Raw genomic sequence first — 19,839 nt, 5'->3', positions numbered from 1 at the left:
TGACTGCTCGCTGTGAACTTCACGCAGCAACTGAAGTGAGTTGCGCTATCAGCGGTAACGTTACTCAGGTTAGCTGCTGCCACAGCTGGAGTCCTTCACTTGTGACAGCAAATCACCCAAGTGACTGAAGTGAGCTGCGTAATCTGCAGTGCCGTCACTCAGGTGATTTCCGGTCACAGCTGGAGTCCTTCAGTTTTGCCCGCAAATTAGGCCATGAAATAGACAGAGCCGCGCTAGGAGAGTGAACTTTGGTAAACCTCTGACGTCACAGCTGCAAGCCCCGCACTACTGACTTTGTTGCGGCACTGACATCAGAGGTTCACCCAAGTTTATTCTCATTGCGTGTCTCTGTCAGCGGGCAGTCATGCTCTATGGTGCTCGCTGTGACAGGACAGGGATGTAGCAGAGCTGAGTAGTCGTGATACCACGTGTGGATTACTTCGGACCTGCAGGGGTGTTTAGGGGTTAATAAAGTGGTGAAAGTGGGTGTTTTTTATTATATTCCAAATAAAGGATTTTGGGGGTATATGTGTTTTATTTACTTTCACTTACAGATTAATCATGGGAGGTACCTCAGACGACTGCCATCACTAATCTAGGACTTAGTGGCTGCTGCTATCCCTGTGCTGGAGATGAAAAATGGAGGGGGGACCCCCACTTCATTTTTTTACCAAAGAAAACATCTGTCCAAGCTAGCTATCCCTCCATCAGCTATTCTGTAGCGTACTGACCAAAATGCATCAAACGCATGCGTTTTTACCGCGTTTTGTTTTGTCAAACGCAGTGTTCCCTTAGTCTGTTATATTACTGTCACGATTCCTCTGTGCAGAGCATCTTGCACACTAGGAGATGCTCCGCTGGGTTTTTCTGGGCTACTGAGCTGGCAGATTGATTGCTCAGGTGTTCCTTCTTGGTAATTGCTCTGCTTCTTTACTGAGCATGCTCCCACAGAACCTTGCCAGTTGTACATTCTGGTTTTGTTGTTGTGCTGTTGGCCTGTGTCTCTGCTAGTGTTCTGATCCTTGCTTCTTGATCCCGGATTGTTTGACTCCTCTCTCCCTGTTCCTGGCTTTTGACCTCGGACCGTTACCTGGCGTGGTAATGTCTCAGTTTACACCCTGAATCTATTACATGCCTTCCTGGAATTCTGACCCCTGGATTGTGACCTGACTTCGCCTCTGTGCACTCCCTCTATCCATACGTGTCCTCCTGTTGCCAGACCCCGGCTTTCCTGATAACTCTTTGTACAACCTGTACGTAATGACTGCATTACAATTGCAGTATTGATAGAAATATTAATCTTGGCAGAGTCGTGCTTGTAATGATCAGTATTGTAGTATTCTACTAACTAATAATATTACAATAATATTCTAAAAATTGGCGGTATTATATGGTCATAGCATAGCGGTATTATTTAACCCTGCATAAGTGTATTATTGGTCTTTAAATAAATCTTGACCCTTACTGATGTTTGAGAATCATGTCTGTAGAAGCGATATCGGGCCAACATGGGGCTATGTTCCTTCAAATGCGGGGGCTGAGATATCAGTCCAAGTCTGGCCCTGGTGTGAGCAATATAATAACGGTAAAAGGACAACAGCTAAATTAATGATCTGTTTAATCAGGAGGATGTATCTCATCAGGATCCATTCTGTTTTTCTTCCCCTGCTCAGCAAGAAAGCAATTAGTGTCATTAGGAAAAAAAATTGTTAGATCATAATCTCAGGGCTCTGGAAGTCACAGGCCCAAGTCTGAGCAAGGAGTAACAATACACCGTATACAGTGTATTCTGCAAATGGCCTCGCAGTTAAAAGCAATAGTTGTTAGCAGGGAGCCACAGCGAGTACTGTAAGACATAGCAAAGAATGAGGCTAAGGCCAAGTTCACACTTCCGTTGTTTTGCATCAGTAACAATCCGTCGCCTTGAGGAATTACGGTATCCTGCAAAATATTTTGCAGGAATCCTGTTTTTCCCCAATAGACTTCTATTAGTGACGGATTGCGACTGATGATGCTGCGTTGCATCAGTCGTTTTTTAACTGACCACCGGGCGGGAGCAATGCAGCCTGTAACGTTTTTTGAGCAGCGCAATCCGTAGGATTTTGCTGCGCATGCTCTCTCTGGCTCCCTGCCCCCATAACCAGGATACACATCGGGTAACCAAGCAATGCGCTTTGGTTAGTTACCCGATATTTACACTGGTTACGTGTGCAGGGAGCCAGCGATAAGCGGTGTATGTTGGTAACCAAGATAAATATCGGGTAACCAAGCAAAAAGTGCTTTGCTTTTACCCGATTATTTACCCTGGCTGTGCACGGAGCCCGACACTTCCCCGCTCGGCTCCGCCCCTCCCGCACTCAGCATGTACACACACACACACCAGTCCCCAGCCCTGCAGTCCCCGCAGCACTGACGGCCTCGCTCGGCTCCACCCACCCCGAACTCCGCCCCCTCGCGCTCTGCCCCCCCCACCCGCACACAACGGAGTCTGACAAAGAAAATTCTGTTCTTTGTCATCCGTTGTACAGCGTATCAGTCACATGCGTCAAGCAACGCATGTGACTGATGCAAAACAACGGAAATGTGAACTTAGCCTAATACAAGCACTGGAGGTCATGGTTTAGATTTACTACTCAATGGACCCTGGGCCTAAAAGAAGTGGCAGGACAAATCTGTCTCAAATTTACTAAAAGGAACACTTCTTTAACATTTGCAAAATTTTGAGCAGTCTGCCAGAAAGACTACATTTGCAATCTTAGCTTGGTTACAAAGTGTCATTCCACATAATTAATAAATACACACCTACTGTTTAGTGTCTACAGCTCCTGGGTGTCTGATTCTGCAGCCATCAGCTGATTACCTTCTTAGGCCTCTGTCATGTCACACGTTCGTGCCTCCGGTACGCGTTTGACAGTTTTTTTCACGCACCGGAGGCATGTGGACCAATGTATTCCTAAAGTATTTTAGAACGGAACGTGTGTCCGTTCCGTACTTGTGTGTTCCTCACGCCGACATGTCCACGTATCCTCCGGCAGCACGGGTGTCACACGGCCCGCACTCATACCACACGGATGTAGTGTGGATGCGGTCCCATGTGACACGCGCCGGAGAAACACGTGTCATTATTTTAAAATAAAAAAAAAAAAAAAAATACTCGCCTCCACCAGCCCTGCAGAATCTTCCGCCGCAAACAGTTCCTGCCGTCCGCCGCTCATTATGAGCGTGTTAAGGAGGTGGGCGTGCTGTCCCGGGCGCTGATCTCCGCCCCTCCGGAAGCAGAATCAGCGGGGAGTAGGCGTGGCTGGAGCAGAAGATCAGTACCCTGGACAGCAGCAAGGACCACGTGAGTATGTATGCTATCCGCGATAACACACGGAGAACACACGTGGACCGCACGTACTGGAGACACGTACTTACCTTACGCAACACGCAAGGAAAATAAGTGTCTCGCGGCACATGCGTGATTTTAACGTGAGTGTGGCAGAGGCCTTACTGATTGTCTCAAGTATTCAACAAAATAATTGTGTGCAGAATTATTAGGCAGTGAGTATTTTGACCAGATCACTACTACTATGTTGACTTTACAACTCCAGGCTGCATAAACGTTGCTGGTGGCCCATAATACTGTGTATAGGGGAGCTGTGAGGCCATCATACTGTGTATAGGGGAGCTGTGGGTCCATCATACTGTGTATAGGGGAGCTGTGAGGCCATCATACTGTGTATAGGGGAGCTGTGAGGCCATCATACTGTGTATAGGGGAGCTGTGGGTCCATCATACTGTGTATAGGGGAGCTGTGGGTCCATCATACTGTGTATAGGGGAGCTGTGTGCCCATCATACTGTGTATAGGGGAGCTGTGCGGCCATCATACTGTGTATAGGGGAGCTGTGCACCTATCATACTGTGTATAGGGGAGCTGTGCACCTATCATACTGTGTATAGGGGAGCTGTGCACCTATCATACTGTGTATAGGGGAGCTGTGAGGCCATCATACTGTGTATAGGGGAGCTGTGTGCCCATCATACTGTGTATAGGGGAGCTGTGTGCCCATCATACTGTGTATAGGGGAGCTGTGAGGCCATCATACTGTGTATAGGGGAGCTGCGAGGCCATCATACTGTGTATAGGGGAGCTGTGAGGCCATCATACTGTGTATAGGGGAGCTGTGGGCCCACCATACTGTGTGGGGGAGCTATGCACGGGGGACCCAGAGGACACCTAACAAGCATTGCTGTAGGGGCACATGGAGGCATTATTACTTTCAAGAGGCAAAATATGGGCACGGTTTTCTTTTGCACTTGACAAGGGCACTTCAAATTTTCCAGGGGGCAATTGTACCATCTAAAATGGTTCAAAAGGAGGCATTTTACAATGTAAGGGGCACAGTGGGGGGATTACTATGTGGAGTACAATGTTTTTATACCACACAGCAGGTGCAGTAATAGGGACACATACGACAACAACGGCTCAGCATTGGGGTGACAGCAGGGTGGGGAGTTTGTGCAGGTTGGGAATAGATGGGGACGGTGCCGGAAATGTGAAAAGTCAAATGTGTCTGTTGTAATTTCTGCAGACGAGTCCCGGATGGAAGAAGCAATTTCTTTCCGGCAAGATGGAAAAGACAAGTAAGTAAATGACTCCATTTGAAAGAATGTCAGCTGCAAGTCACCATTTGTAACTGTACTGTGATTTCTTATATCTTGTGCAGGACTGGTATCTACCACTATATAGCGGTGTTGGTGTTTGTGTAGAGATTCATTTCCAGCAACAGTGCGGTCATCTGCTGAGGTTCCCCTGTACCCACTCTTAGGGTCCGCCAACATAGTTATAATAAAACTTCCCCCCCCCCCTTGAGCTTAACCCCTAGCTACGCCTCTGGTACAAAGTGTTTAGTGATCAGAATCACGGCCAAGGTGAGGAGTATGTAACCTGACCACTACTGACCAAGACATACAGTGCTGGCCAAAAGTATTGGCACCCCTGCAATTCTGTCAGATAATACTCAGTTTCTTCCTGAAAATGATTGCAATCACAAATTCTTTGGTATTATTATCTTCATTTATTTTGCTTGCAATGAAAAAACACAAAAGAGAATGAAACAAATCAAATCATTGATCATTTCACACAAAACTCCAAAAATGGGCCAGACAAAAATATTGGCACCCTTAGCCTAATACTTGGTTGCACAACCTTTAGCCAAAATAACTGCGAACAACCGCTTCCGGTAACCATCAATGAGTTTCTTACAATGCTCTGCTGGAATTTTAGACCATTCTTCTTTGGCAAACTGCTCCAGGTCCCTGAGATTTGAAGGGGGCCTTCTCTAAACTGCCATTGTGAGATCTCTCCACAGGTGTTCTATGGGATTCAGGTCTGAACTCATTGCTGGCCACTTTAGTAGTCTCCAATGCTTTCTATCAAACCATTTTCTAGTGCTTTTTGTAGTGTGTTTTGGGTCATTGTCCTGCTGGAGGACCCATGACCTCTGAGGAAGACCCAGCTTTCTCACACTGGGCCCTACATTATGCTGCAAAATTTGTTGGTAGTCTTCAGACTTCATGCTGCCATGCACACTGTCAAGCAGTCCAGTGCGAGAGGCAGCAAAGGAACCCCAAAATATCAGGGAACCTCCGCCATGTTTGACTGTAAGGACAGTGTTCTTTTCTTTGAATGCCTCTTTTTTTTTTTTCCTGTAAACTATGTTGATGGCTTTTCCCAAAAAGCTCTACTTTTGTCTCATCTGACCAGAGAACATTTTTTCCAAAACGTTTTAGGCTTTCTCAGGTAAGTTTAGGCAAACTCCAGCCTGGTTTTTTTTATGTCTCAGGGTAAGAAGTGGGGTCTTCCTGGGTATCCTACCATACACTCCCTTTTCATTCAGACGCCGACGGATAGTACGGGTTGACACTGCTGTACCCTAGGACTGCAGGGCAGCTTGAACTTGTTTGGATGTTAGTCGAGGTTCCTTATCCACCATCCGCACAATCTTGCGTTGAAATCTCTCGTCAATTTTTCTTTTCCTTCCACATCTAGGGAGGTTAGCCACAGTGCCATGGGCTTTACAATTCTTGATGACACTGTGCACCGTAGACACAGGAACTTTCAGGTCTTTGGAGATGGACTTGTAGCCTTGAGATTGCTCATAGTTCCTCACAATTTGGAGTCTCAAGTCCTCAGACAGTTCTTTGGTCTTCTTTCTTTTCTCCATGCTCAATGTGGTACACACAAGGACACAGGACAGAGGAAGAGGCAACTTTAATCCATGTCAACTGGCTGCAAGTGTGATTTAGTTATTGCCAACACCTGTTAGGTGCCACAGGTAAGTCACAGGAGCTGTTAATTACACATCTATTACATTAGAGAAGCATCACATGAGTTTTCAAACAGTGCCAATACTTTTGTCCCCCCCCCCCCCGTTTTTATGTTGTGTGGAATTATATCGAATTTGGCTTTGACATTTTTTTTTTGTTTTTCATTGAAGACAAATTAAATGAAAATAATAATACCAAAGAATTTGTGATTGCAATCATTTTCAGGAAGAAACAAAGTATTCTCTGACAGAATTGCAGGGGTGCCAATACTTTTTTTCCAGCACTGTACCATGTTTTTGCAAAAATAAGACCGGGTCTTATATTATTTTAGTTTCCAAAAAAGGGCTAGGGCTTATTTTTGGGGGAGGACACATTCAGAATTGCTGGTGCAGTGTCAGGGTCTCTTATGGTAACACTTACTGGCACTCTCAAAACACTGTGGCAGTGGTACTCTTCTCTATACGGCCGGGAGGGGGTCAGAAGGTGGGAGTCTAAGCGGGACTCGCGGAACAGTGGTTGTGACGTCACACGTGGATGCTCCTGCGAGAACGAGCAGGGCCGTCTGGGATCCAAGAGGTGGCACATGGGAGGCAGGAGGGGAGACCCTGGAGGAGCAGCCGAGTCCACACCATAACGCAGTCGCGGCTGGTAGGAGGGATCCGGGAGCGGCAATTAAGCAAACATCATAGCACAAAAGCGGTCAGGAGGCAGAAACCAGGTGACAACACTCAGGGAGCGGGTGAGCAGATTTTATCCTGCCATGGTGGGAGGAAGTGGCAGGATAATTTGGGAGCTACATGACTCCTATTCCAGTGCCTCCAGCATTAGGTTATGTCTCTGAGATGTTAGGCTATGTTCACACACAGAGTTTTTTACCCGCGTTTTTGCTGCAGAAATTTCTTGAGAAATTCTTGAAACCTTTCTGCAGACATTCCACAGCAAAACCTATGGCAAAAAAAAAATTAGCTGTGCACACACTGCGTTTTTTTTTCTTAAGAAAATTCTTTCAGTAGATTTTCTTAAGAAAAAGAATGAGCATGTGACTTCTTTTCTGCAGCTAACTGCGTTATTCACTTCATTGACTAATGTAATCATGAAATAGCGCAGGGAATAACACAGGTAGCAAATTATGTGCGTTATTACTACGTTATTTCGCGTTTTTCGTGACAGTTTACATCCCTGCCCTGCGTTTTGCAAGGAAGTGATGTCACTAGGAGAGGAAGCAGAGGAAAAAAAAAAAGCGTGTGCTCCGCCGTATTTGTACCGTCCAGTCGGGTAAGCACACAGCGGCGGCCCGGTATTCTCAGGCTGCGAAGGGCGAGGGCCATGGTTAATGCCGCCCCTTACACCCCCCCCCCACAGCCCAGAATATCAGCCCGCAGCTGCCCCGGGACTGTCGCATCCACTATGCGACAGTCCCGGCGTGTCACCGGCTCTTCCTGTTGCCATGATGCGGTGGCAATCAGGGTAATATGGAGTTAACGGCAACCAATAGCTGCCGCCAAGTCCAAGATTAGTTATGGCAGTGTCTATGACACGCCGTCACTAATCTGTAAGTGAAAGTAAAGAAACACTCACACACACACCGAAAAATCCTTTATTTGGAATAAAAGACAAAAAGCCCCTCTTTCTCCACTTTATTAAACCCCCCGAACACAGCTCCGACGTAATCCACAGCGATGTCCCGCGGCGTCTGTGAGCGAGTGCACAATGCAGCTCCCTGAGCGATGCTGCAGTTAACTCCAGGTTATTTCTCACGGTCGGTGATGGGAACACATTAGCGGCCGTGAGAACTGCAGTATGTGTGGGGGTTGGGGGAAACACAAACATCATAAATAAAGCTGGAATATCTATCCCTCTATTTTCTATCTATCTATTCCCCCAAATATCTAGGTCATATCTATTTATCTATTCATCTATCTAGTCATCTATCAATCCATCCATCTATTCATCTCTCTAGCTTTTTCTTTTTTTTCAACGTGCTTTATTGCTATAAAAGCATTAAAAACCCAGGGACCAACCTGAAGAAAAAAAAAACGCATCAAAAATGCACCTGCGTTATTTTAACACAGGTGCGCTAATCCTTCACTCCAAGAGATTTCTTAAGAAATGTAAGAAAAATAATTTTTCTAGTGTGAACATAGCCTAAGTGATATAACGTAGAATCACAACATAACCTAGTGCTGGAGGCATGACTAACTAGGGCTTATTTTTGGAGCAGGTCTTACATTTAAAACCAACTTCAAAACTCCCTTAATCAAGGGCTTATTTTTGGAAAAACAGGGAAGTAGTAGAAACGTCAAGACTGGGCCAACAAACATCTCATGCAGATTGTTCATTGGTTTTATGGACTGATGAGATGATTATGACTCCTAATGGAGCAGATGGATGGGGCCGTGGCTGGATCAGTAACAGGTGCAGACCTCCACTTCCACTCAGGCGCCAGCACGGTGGAATTGGGGACTGCTATGGGCTGGGATTATTAGTTAGGCCTTTTTACATTGCAGAAATAGAATACAGGATGTAACTCAGGATCAGTAATGTATGTACACAGTGACTGCACCAGCAGAATAGTGAGTGCAGCTCTGGAGGATAATGCAGGATGTAACTCAGGATCAGTACAGGATCAGTAATGTAATGTATGTACACAGTGACTGCAGCAGCAGAATAGTGAGTGCAGCTCTGGAATATAATACAGGATGTAACGCAGGATCAGTACAGGATAAGTAATGTAATGTATGTACACAGCAGAATAGTGAGTGCAGCTCTGGAATATAATACAGGATGTAACTCAGGATCAGTACAGGATAAGTAATAATTTACACAGCGACTGCACCAGCAGAATAGTGAGTGCAGCTCTGGAGTATAATACAGGATGTAACGTAGGATCAGTACAGGATCAGTAATGTAATGTATGTACACTGACTGCACCAGCAGAATAGTGAATGCAGCTCTGGAGGATAATGCAGGATGTAATTCAGGATCAGTACAGGATAAGTTATAATGTACACAGTGACTGCACCAGCAGAATAGTGAGTGCAGCTCTGGAGTATAATACAGGATGTAACTCAGGATCAGTACAGGATAAGTAATGTATGTACACAGTGATATAGATATTATATAATATTATATATACACACACACACACACACACACACTACATTGTATACATTGTCCCTTTTTAAGTTTGATAGAGAAATTTAACGTAGAACATTTCAGTCTTTGGAAATAAATGTTAATCTTCAAATAAAATCATATTTTCCTTTGTTCACTTGTTACAGAGAAGGAATCCTTTTATCTTCCCAACCATCAGATTTCCCACAGTTGTCTGACATTAAACAGCAAATCTTAAGAAAGACTGATGACCATGAAACCATTCTTAGCACAAACCCTCTCCAGTAAATATATCTTAAGTATTGCGGGGATTATTCATCTTGGTTGAGTATCTCTTCTGTTTTCCATGCTGCAGAGATGTCTATCAGCACATAAATCCTATTAATACACTTCACATAGGGGGACGGCAGCTGCAACAGGTGAGGGATTATTACAAGTTTACTTTAATTGAAAGCAATTCTCTCTGCGTACAACTGGACTTACAATGTTAATTAATGACGGCTCGGTGGGGTGAACAAATTTGAATGGCCCATTCGGTATAAAATAAAAATAAAAAAAAAAAGCGCAAGATGAGAGATATATGTGTGTATATATATTATATATATATATATATATATATATATATATATATATATATATATATATATATATATATATAATATAATATATATTACATATATATATATATATATATATATATATATATATATATATATATATATATATATATATAATATATAATATATATTACACATATATATATATATATATATATATATATATATAATACATACATACATACATACATACATACATACATACACACACACACACACACTAATATGAAGTTGGACAAAATAACCTCAAAGAAGTCAAGAAGTCTATGTGCAAAGTCTTACAGATCCTTAGAGCTAAAATACAGTCATGTGGATTTTCCATATGCTTTTTGGCTGCAACTACAGCTACTGTATTTTTTAATGTGCCAAGAAAGAAAACAAATAATAATTGGACCCATATGATTAAGTATTCATATAACATTGCCTCCAGATATGCAAATAACAATCACATATACAGTACCCAGAATTTGAAATGAGAAAATCTTCCAAAATTTGTTTTGGGCAGATTTGCTCAATTTGGTCAACAGGTTTGATTCTCTCCAAAAATGTCATATTACCATGAAAAGATGTCTATTATTCTCTGAGGTCTGTCCAGACCCTATTGCATAGTGGACAGGGTATCATGGGGTGTGTTGGGATAATTGGAGATAAGGGCTCTTAAACTGGCCCTCAGGCTAGGGGAGCCGTAGCTGTCCCAGTTTCCAGAGATACGTCTGATGGTGACGATGTCTGAGCCGCCTTCCTTGGCCTACTCCTGTACAGCCCTGATATAATACCAACTTGCCCTCACTCCAGGGGAGGGCCAGGACAGGAGTGGTAGAACCCACAGATAAGGACAAACCAGGGAAACCAGAACTTGATACCACAGCACACAGACCGTTGTGCCTAAAGCTGGCGACTTTAGAGGTAAACACCGTGTGACAGGGGAAGCTCTTTCGGCTCTTCTTCTCCAGCACTCGGCATGATGTAGTCACGTGGAGGGGTAACGCACTTCATGACACCACAACCATATTGTAATTTAACTCCTTAAAACTATAGCTACAGTTCTCCATCATGGTAACATAGCTTGTAAGGTTAAAAACAAAAAAAAAAAAGCATTATGAAATGGTGATCCAGAGAAAGTTGAAAACCCTCAGGCCGCTTTCATACTGCGTTATGTCCCACATTCACAGGTCCCGTCGGAGCCTCCGTCCGAACCCCCATGCAAACGGGTTTCAGACGCATGCGCCATTGGCCCCCATTGACTATAATGGTGCAGACAGAGTCACAGTGTGCTCTGTCGTGCACCATTTTCGGGCGTATCCGCTTTCTTGAGGCAGACACCCAGACGCAGCCTTCTACATCTAGGTGTCCGCCTGCAGAAAGCGTATATGTGCCGCCCCATGCTCGGCGGCAGCCGAGCCGCTCGGATCCGGACCTTCAGTGGGTGGCTCGAGGGTCTCCGGACCCGGGGGTCCACGGTCACTCCGATCTAAAAGGAGTTGGCGGTTTGGGGACGTAGGTGTGCGGCCGGAGCCGTGTTTGAGTTCGTGACGCAACCCACGGGTTGTGGTGAAGGTGGACACCACCGCTGCAGTTACGGGGCACCCAGGGGAGATGTTGCGCAGCAAGTTGTTAACCTCTCTGTGGGTAGGGATGGCCCCGGGACCCTTTGGGGGGAGTAGTTGGGCAGTGCAGGGAGATGGGCGGCTGGAGGGCACTGGTGTACTCACGATTAGTAACACACACAAGTCTCTGGTAACCAAGGTGATGGTGGTCGGTGCCCGCAGCCGGCTGCAGTCTGGTCCCCCACCCGGTTGGTGGTCTCTGCCTTTCTCCTGCATGTGTTTGTGTGATGGTGGACTACCTGCACCTGCAACGTCAGGAGTCCGCTCCCCGGTTTGTAGAGGTCGGAAGAGCCCTTTGCCCGCAGACGCTGGCCCGTGGGATCTCTCAGCCATGGCAGTGGCTTTTTATCCCCCTCGTTGGGCTCTTGTCTTCAGTCTGGACTTTGGGTGGGACAGGACCTATAGTCCTGGCCGCAATCAGTTAATTAGCTAGCCTCCAGTAGCTTCTGGACCTAGCTTCAGGGTCTGAGTACCCCCCTTTGTGCTCCGATTTCCGAGTCCGTTCCTCGGGTCGGTACCGGCGGGCCACTACCCTGTCCCGGTCCACCACTGTTCCACCGAGCAGTCTTCCCGACTCCTGCAGGCAGAGACCTCCGTATGCCTCCTAGCCAAAAGGTGCCTGGGCTCCTACCCTGGCACCTGTCAGTTAGTTGCAGACCTGACACACAGGCCTGCTTCCACTCTACTTCACCTCAAAAACTAATCTGACTACTTTTCCCGCCTCAGGCTCTCTGAACTCCTCGGTGGGCATGGCCAACCGCCTGGCTCCGCCCCCTGGTGTGTCCTTCAAGCACTGAGGGGGGTGACTAGGGTTTTAGTGTTTAGCAGCTGTCACCTTGTTAGGGGACTGGTGTTGTGCAGGGCCCTATCTGACTACCTGACTGGCCAGGGCGTCACATATACACCTGAAATGGTGCACGACAGAGCACACTGTGACTGTCTTCATCATTTTAGTCAATGGCTCAGTCGGCACATGCGTCTGAAACGCGGACAGAAGCCCCGACAGGGCCAGGGATCGCAAGTCATAACGCAGTGTCCTAAAAAATAACTTAATAAATGTAATCACTAAAAATGACCTAGGTCCGTTTTTAAAGACAGCACATAAACGAACATAGAGCACCAAATCTGGACCACAAAGCTCAAAAAGGGTCCAGAAAAGTGCTTGTGGCACAATAAAAGACAAGACAACAATATTCTGTACTTGACCCCACAGAATTTAATATCTTATTTATGGATTAGCACTCTGATCCTCAGGTCGATAAGTTTATATTGTTATTGAATATTCATACACCCACGGCATCACCCGTACAGGTAAATGTATACCTAGTATGGTATCCATACACACCACACTAATCAATACTCGACCCAGACAGAGTTCAATATCCTATTTATGGACCAACACCTTACTGAGTAGGTAGATAATATAGTGTTAATAAATTTCCATTAACCCACTGTAACCGTCCGTCAAGATAACATGTATACTTAATATAGGGGCAGTACATCGTATATATATATATATATATACACATTGAGGAGAACAACCTTTTTCTTCCCATGATTATTGTAGCAAACAAGCCATCTTAACCCTAGAACATGCAACCATAAAAGATTTTCTATATTCACCTGTATCTAGTGCTGCTTTCTACGGTTCTGCGGTCTCCTGCTTCTGACCCCCGCTCATTATACTCATTACATATTCACTGCACCTCGGACCTAGAAGCATCGCCGGAGACCGCATCGCCAGGGACAGGGGAGTATTCAGCAAGCAAGCAGTGTGTGTGCAATGATGTCCAGGAGGTCATCAGAGTTCCCAATGAACTCTGATGAACCTGTGAAGTCACCGTGGTGACACCCGCTGTAGTGCAGGTGTCATGGGGGTGTCATCAGGAGGTCAAAGTTCATTGGGAACTCTGATGACCTCCTGGACGTCACTGCACACACACTGCTTGCTTGCTGAATACTCACCTGTCCCTGGTGATGCTGTCTCCGGCAATGCTCTGGCTTCAAGGTCCGAGGTGCAGTGAATATTCAATTAATATGTACCACCCCGCAGGCTCGGCTGCGACCGCCGAGCCACTCGGATCTGTGCTCGTACTGCGGGTGGTGGCTTGAGCCTCACGGACCCGGGGGTCACGTCTGTCTGCAAGGGAGTTGGCGCTACACGAGGGGATTTGGGGTTTGCTTTGGGATGATAGTTCGTGACGCCACCCATGGGTTGTGGTGATTGTAGACACCACCGCTGCGGTGAAGGTATGGGAGCTCCCGGGAGCGGTGTAATGGCGCAGCTAGGTGTTGACCCCTCCGTGGGTAGGGGATGTTGGTCCCAGGGCCCGGTTGTGCGAGGACCGGGGTGCAGGGTGAAGTGTTGCGGTGCAGTGCGAAGTGTTGCGGTGCGGTGCCTGATGGCACTGGTGTACTCACTGACACAAGACACTGGAGTCTCTGTTAAACCAAACGGAGTGATGAACGGGACCCGCAGCCGGCTGCAGCTTCTCCCAGAATAGGTTGGTGGTTTCCGCCTTTCTCCTGCACCTCTGTGTGTAAAATGTTTGACTCCTATGCCTAGACACAGATAGTCCACTCCCCGACTTGTATATGCCATAGGAGCCAGTTTGCCCGCAGACGCTGTCCCTTTGGGTCTCTATGCCTTGGCGGTGGCTTTACCCTGTATGGTTGGGCTGTTGTCTTCCAAAGGGACTTGTGTGGGATAGGTCCTAAGGTCCAGACCGCAATCAGTTGATTCGACTCGGCCCTGTCGGTTCAGGGCTTTGTGCTGGGTCTGAGTACCCTGCCTGGTGCTCCGGTATCCAGTTGGCTCCCCGGTTCGGTCCCGGCGGGCCACTACCCTGTCCCGGTTCCACCGGTCGTATTCCCGGTCTCCTGCAGGCGGCCACCACCGTCTGCCTCCTTGCCAATGGCGACTGGGCTCCGACCCAGCCACCTGGTAGTCTCTTATCAGGGCACGGACACAGGACTGCCCGTGACCTTGACTGCTCTTGACTTGCACTTGAACTAGTCTGTGTTTTCCCGCCTCCAGGCCTGTGAATTCCTCGGTGGATGGAGCCAACCGCCTGGCTCCGCCCCACCTGGTGTGGACATCAAACTTGGAGGGTGGTGACAAGGTTTTTAGGTTGGCTAATGTTACCTAATTGGGAGGGGGTGGTGTGGTGTTGTGTGTGACTACCTGGGATGACCCGACTAGTCCGGGGCGGCAACAAGTATAATGAGTGGGGGTCAGAAGCAGGAGGCAGCAGAGCCGAAGAAAACAGCGCTGGATACAGGTGAATATAGAAAATATTTTTATTACAAGGACACGTGTTTCCTCTGGTACATGTCACACTGATGTCACTTGTATGCAAACACAGATGTTACACGTATGACCATACCCATGTGTGTGGCTTGTACCAGATTAAACACGGACGTCTGTGTGGCGCCCTGGCCTAGCCAGGTCGTCACAGATAGCATACAAACACCCCCACCCCCATTAGACAGGGACACCAGCCAAAACAAAAACCCTTGTTGCCTCCCTCCAGTGTCTGATGTCCACACCAGGTGGGGCGGGGCCAAGCGGTTGGCCCCACCCACCGAGGAGTTCACAGGCCTGGAGGCAGGAAAAGTGTCAGTTCATAGTTGGAATTTGAAGTGAGAGGAGCAAACACTTGGGTGTCTGGGTTTGTGGCCCAGGCACTGTCAGCAAGGTTGGCAGACGGTGGTGGCCGTCTGCAGGAGTGGTGGAGCAACGCGGAACCGTAGGACCGGGGATGGGCAACGGCCCACCGGTACCGACCGGGGAGCAAAGTGAAGCCAGCACACACAGGCAGGGCCATTGGACCCCGAGCAAGCTTGGAGCCGCCGACAATAGTCAGATCCGAATGTGACTGGAACCCCAGGGGTTTCACAACAGCAAAAGTCCCGATTGAAGGCAACAGCCCACACAGTGAGGGTATACAGCTACCGCCTAAGGCTAGAGACCCAAGGGCCAGCGCTTGCGGGCAAACGGGCTCCTCCGGTACCCATACACCGAGGAGCAGACTACCGTTGGGAATCCATAGTAGTCAGAAGGAGAACATCAAGGTGCAGGGAAAGACAGCCGCCATCACCTGTCCGGGGAGAGACACTGCAGCCGGCTGCGGGACCTGTCCATCCAGCAGTTTGGTTTACCGAGGACTTTGTACCTTTCTTGCTGAGTGAGTACACCCGTGCCATCCGGCACCGCGCCGCGCTGTCCCTGCAACCCTGCACCTCGCCAACCCTGTCTCCCAGTCACAACAACACCGGGCCCCGGGACCACCGACCCCTACCCACGGAGGGGGAAAACAACATCCCAGCTGCTCCCTACCATCGCTCCCGGGATCCCAGTCAGCAGCGGTGGTGCCTATCTTCACCACGACCAGTGGGTGGCGTCACGGACTAAATCCCCCAAACCAACCACCCCTTTCACTCACGGGCGAGGAGCGCCGCTCGAGTCCCTGGATCCGGCCCACCGCTCGAGCCACCGAGCAGCAGCCGCAGCAGCGCCGGACCCGAGGATTAGCGAGAGCGCAGCAGCGACGGCGTCCTCCCCGCCCGCGACATCTGAAACCGCCCTAAGACAAATGATGTTTCCCGGTGAAGACTCATGATGTATATATTCATAGTGAGGATACAGACTTCTTCACCCATCAGTCAGCAATGCCAAGTGTCTGTGCCATCAGCTGTTTCTTCCTAGCACAGCTGGGTCTGCGTGGCGCACGTCCCAGAGGAATGAACCCCTCGTGTGTCTACATTTATAGCACAGCAAAAATGTGTGCAACACTTTTATATTAATGCTGGTACTTTTTTGCTTTGTGATATTTTTTTGTGCAGCTAATAATACAGTTTTATACCTTTATAATAAAACTGCGTTAGGTTGCCAGGACAACCAATGATCCTTAAAAAGGTGTAGTCCCATCTCTAAGCTTCTATCCCAATATGTAGTAGGTGTAATAAGAATGTTAACATATACCTCCAATTAGAAATGTGTATAGTTCTTCTGAATCAATATGTTGCTTACTTCATGTTCAGGGCATTGCAGGACCTTAGCTATCCATGTTTATGAATGACCATGCATATAGTTAGTTGCTCATGGTCAGAACCATGGATACCTAAGCAACTGCAATGTCCTGCACATGAAGTAAGAGACATAGTTAATCAGGAGGACTATACTACATTTCTAATTTGAGGTATTTCCTAATATTCTTATTATACCAACTACATATTGGGATAGGATCTTGGCGATGGGAATAACCCTGTATTGACCTATTTAAAAAGGGAAGAGGAGTCCAGTAACCACTTTGCTTGCAAAATATAAAACTCGCGCTAGGTATGGAGAAGTACCAAGCAAATGACGAAAGGTAAGGGAAGGGACAATAGTGACCCCTGACCAAACCTACAGCTGGTCCCTGGGGTCCCTCACCACCCTAGATAGGTTCTGCACCTATGTGCAGAACCTGATACCTGACCCTAGGTATCCCTAGTGCTGGGCCCTAAATCGGGAACGGGTGGGAAGAGCTCATCATCAACCCCACTAAACACTAAAGGAAGACACAAGAGGACACATGGGGAAAAAGCATGAATTACTTATCCACAGAGGACACAGGCCAGAGTTCAGCAAAGTTTCAGCAACGATACTAAAGATGAGAGCAAGCCACCTGCTTGCAACCAGAGCTAGAATTAACTGAATAATATCATCAGCACAAGTCCAAAGGAAGGAAGCATCAAGAGAATATTGATGATCAGCAGCTGTGTGGAAGGCGAGCTCCTGCTGGGTCCAAAAGGGGGAGAGATGAATCCAGCAGGAAAGCTACCTTTTACAATGAATACTAACAGCAGGAACAATAGAAAGTCAGGGAGCACTCTGTGGAGCCAAACACTGTGACCTTCTGAGGCCAGAAACCACATGACTGTCACCAATACATAATCTGTTTGACTCTTGTTCCCATTTATTTTACTTAGATCCTAACCTTCACTTTGTTTTTAGACTCTGCTCGCATCTCACTCCTTGCATTTGTCACCTGTCCTTTTTGTACATTGACGCATAGACCATCTTCCTTCTACATCTGGGTCACATCCGCCAGATTGTTGCACCTTGACAATTTTCCTGGTGATGAATCGACCTTTGTTGTCCACAATTAACCACTTGGGAGCATATGGACATAGCTGTACGATGGTCTGTCATGTCAGCCTGATGCATACTGTCGCTGCCATCTCGGCCCGTCTATGAACCTGAGCCAATGCTGGGCTTCATAGGAAATTGTCAACTGCACTATTTATTGGAATATTGTGATACTGCAGTATATAGAACGAGATCGCAGATTTCAGTCACCTAGGGCACCTCAAATATTAAAATGGTTTTTTTTAAAAAAAAAAAATGCTTTGAAAAATATAAAATGTAAGTCTAAAATACTCCACTGTTCTCAAATAAAATAAATAAATAAATAAAAAAAAAAGATATACTTGGTATGAGGAGTTAAGTTAAAGTCCGTACAATAAGAGTCAATTATTCTTAACAGAAAAACCCCCCCCAAAAAAAAAAAAAACCCCAAACATTTGGTATGACTGGTTAAGGTAAAATCTGTACAATAAGGGTCAATTATTCTTAACAGTAAACAAAACAAAACTAAAAAAAAAATAAAATAAACATATTTGGTATGAGTAGTTAAGTTAAAGTCCGTACAATAAGGGTTAAATAATCTTAACAGTAAACGAAAAAAAATAAAATTGAACTGCCAAAATTATTATTTGAGCAATAAAAAAGCCCTTACACAGATCCATTGATGGAAAAAAAGAAAAAAATAAAAAGTTACAGCTCAGAAAATGGCAACAAAAAAAAAATTAGTTTTTTTTTTTTTTTTTAATTATTAACATAATAAAAATAAAACAACACAGATTCAGTACCAAACACAATTTTACCATCTGCAAGGAGTTTGTATGTTCTCCCTGTGTTTGCGTGGGGGTAATCCGGTTTCCTCCCACACTCCAAAGACATACAAATAGGGACTCTAGATTGTGAGCCCCAATGGGGACAGCATTCCTGATTTATGTGAAGCGCTGCGGAATATGTTAGCGCTATATAAAAATAAAAGATTATTTTTTTTTATTTTACCGACCCGAAGAATAATTGTTATTTTTAACAGACATTTAATGCCATAAAATTTAACCCTAAAAAATGATGGGGGATTTTTTTTTTTTTTTTTTTTTTTTACCATTTCACTCAGCTTGAAATGTTTTTTTCCTCTTTAGTCTTTATACGGTTATGTCAATGGAAAAAAATATACAACAAATCATGGTTCTTGAAAGAAGAGAGGGGGAGAATAAAAGCTCAAAAATAAAGGGGCTAAAAGGTGAATAATAATATTTATTTATTTATTTATTTATATAGCACTATTAATTCCACAGCGCTTTACATACAATGGCAACACTGTCCCCATTGGGGCTCACAATCTCCCTATCTGTATGTTTTTAGAGTGTGAGAGGAAACCCACGCAAACACGGGGAGAACATACAAACTCCTTGCAGATGTTGTCCTTGGTAGGATTTGAACCCAGGACCCCAGCGCTGCAAGACTGCAGTGCTAACCACTGAGCCACCACAAAACTGCAGTGCAACCACTGAGCCACCAGAAATCTGTAGTGCTAATCACCAAGCCACCACAAGACTGCAGTGCTAACCACCGAGCCACCACAAGACTGCAGTGCAAACCACCGAGCCACCACAAGACTGCAGTGCTAACCACCGAGCCGCCATAAGACTGCAGTGCTAACCACCGAGCCACCACAAGACTGCAGTGCGAGCCACCAGAAATCTGTAGTGCTAACCACCGAGCCACCACAAGACTGCAGTGCTAACCACTGAGCCGACACAAGACTGCAGTGCTAACCACCGAGCCACCACAAGACTGCAGTGCTAACCACTGAGCCACCACAAGACTGCAGTGCTAACCACCGAGCCACCACAAGACTGCAGTGCTAAACACTGAGCCACCCGTAATGAAACTGGGAAACCTTATGGTGGCTTTGGATCAATCCCTTACCACTATGATCGATTTCTTACAGGATAATTCACAAATAAGCTATCAGATCTTATAGATATAGGATATGGATATGTTCTGAACAGATGGAGGGTGGATCCCAAGAACCATTCCTTGGCGGAGCCATGGATTCCCAGTCC

The 19,839-nt window shown here is 46.3% G+C and overlaps 1 protein-coding gene across 2 annotated transcripts in view; it reads right to left on the bottom strand.

Annotated features, from left to right (window-relative positions):
- The window catches only part of CDK14 (cyclin dependent kinase 14), a 629,746-nt gene that overhangs the window by 476,130 nt on the left and 133,777 nt on the right, over window positions 1–19,839 (bottom strand). The gene's annotated exons all lie outside the window — the stretch shown is intronic.

The sequence above is a fragment of the Anomaloglossus baeobatrachus genome, chromosome 6 (assembly GCF_048569485.1).
Source record: "Anomaloglossus baeobatrachus isolate aAnoBae1 chromosome 6, aAnoBae1.hap1, whole genome shotgun sequence".
In the NCBI taxonomy this organism is placed as follows: domain Eukaryota; kingdom Metazoa; phylum Chordata; class Amphibia; order Anura; family Aromobatidae; genus Anomaloglossus; species Anomaloglossus baeobatrachus.
This window is presented reverse-complemented; position numbering and strand designations above follow the sequence as displayed.